Here is a 2,129-nt window from a genome sequence, read left to right on the forward strand (position 1 = left end):
AAGGAAGGAGGAAGGAAGGAAGGAAGGAAGGAAGGAAGGAAGGAAGGAAGGAAGAAAGGGAGGGAGGGAGTAATCCACAGGTATTTCACAGAACCAACCCAACAGCTCAACCACCGAATCTTACAAGGGAAAAAAAAATTAAGGAAGTTCAAAGATCTAGGTAGCAGGAAACATATAGATGTTAATGTCCAGACATCCATCCCCTTCGAATGAAGCATCTTTAACTGTATTTAGCCCTTTTGTGTGTCCTCTCTAGATTCAAATTCCCTGGAACAATCATCTCACTGACCTGTCATGGGTCATGACACCATCTTTTGCCCAAGGAATGATGCAACACCTTGATTGATGGTCCCACCAAGACTATGTCCAATTAGGGGCACAGTCCCCTTTCCTTGTTGAGAGGTGGTTACATGAATAGCAGGGCTATTACTGCAGGAAAAAGGAAGAATGGATCCTGGGAAGATAAAAACCACATTGGCAGGCCCACATTGGCAATGTTTTCACAATTTTTAACCATGATCCATGTTGAGAAATATATTTCACCGGAACACGAATATATTCACACACAATTGAAATGAAATTTTCATATAACAGTGTGTCCCCTTACAATGTGTAGCACACTCAATATGTAGAAATGGATGTCACAACTCCCTCACAGGTCAAAACCTGCAGACTGGAAGCACCACCCTTACCATGATTTCCTTCCTCTCTCCACCCATGAAGACTCCAGAAGAGAAGTGAGACAGGGAAGGGAGGAAAGCCAGCAAATGGTTCACGATGAGGGTGCTGTCACTGTGGCATCTGGGGCTCTGTGCCACAGGAGACCCTCTGAGAAACTGTGCAGAACATGCCTCAGGGCTGTCCCACCAAAGGGCAGGGAAGCTGGAGGGTTCATCCACCCACTGACATTCCTCCATGTGAAGGCAGCACCCAAACCATTAATTTCCCAATACTTCCAGCCTGCCACCAAGTGGGGGCCGAGCTCCCATGGCCAGAGAACCCCCCAAGCAGAGAGATGCAGGAAGCTTTGGGCTGTATGGAAATTATCTTTAGATGACCTCTGGGTGGGTCAAGAGTGTACAGGTTGGGGTGCCTGGGTGGCTCAGTTGGTTAAGCAACCGCCTTCGGCTCAGGTCATGATCCTGGAGTCCCGGGATCGAGTCCCACATCGGGGCTCCCTGCTCAGCAGGGAGTCTGCTTCTCCTTCTGACCCTCTTCCCTCTCGTGCTCTCTATCTCTCATTCTCTCTCTCTCAAATAAATAAATAAATAAAATCTTTAAAAAAAAAAAAAAGAGTATACAGGTTGAAGTCCTCCAGCAAGATGTAACTGGGAGGAAGAAGGACTAACTCAGAAAGCCATTGTCAGTCATAAACACCTGCCTCCCTTCCCAGGCCACACCACACGGTCAGGCACATGCTGACCCAACCCCCTGATTTCTAAATTCACCAAGTGTGTCCTGGGCTGGCTGCCTGCTTCCTGCTTCAGCATTGCTGAAGGAAGACAGGAAGTCTGCCCAGCTGGTTCACTGGTCCTACTTGGCCCCTCGGATTCTCAGCCAACGTCCCAGAGAATGTCTCGTTTCAGCCTACCATCTCTGCTACAGCATTTCAGTAAATATCCACCCTTGCCCTCCCCTCAGTGCCAGAAGAGAATATGCCCTACTCCTATCAAGGTGCCAATGAAAACAAATATCCAAGACTCAGGGAGGGATCCAGCACACAAACCTTGATTAATCACCTGCTGTTTGTCAGATTAAAAGATAAACTGACTTTGGGAGTCAGGTCCAATGGGATGGGAATAGAAGCAGCACTGGGCACAGGGCCGCAAACTCTTAATCAGCAATGCCTGAGGGCAGTGGGTCTTAACTCAGGTTGCAACAGTCACCTGAGGAGCTTTTAAAGAGCACTGATTCCCACCGGGAGATGGGGTGGATCTGAAGCATCCGAATATTTTTTAAATTCCCCAGATTCTAACACAGGAAGTATAAGACGGGACAAGAAGGAAGAAATAACATTTCTTGTGGTGGCTTTCTTTTTGAGGTAACCTTTACATCTCATCTAATTCTCTCAATAATGCCACAACAGCCCCCCCACCTTATCTGCGAGGGATACGTTCCAAGACCCCCAG

The sequence above is a fragment of the Callorhinus ursinus genome, unplaced genomic scaffold (assembly GCF_003265705.2).
Source record: "Callorhinus ursinus isolate GAN/ISIS: 27379988/994484 unplaced genomic scaffold, GSC_fseal_2.0 scaffold5, whole genome shotgun sequence".
Taxonomy (NCBI): Eukaryota; Metazoa; Chordata; class Mammalia; order Carnivora; family Otariidae; genus Callorhinus; species Callorhinus ursinus.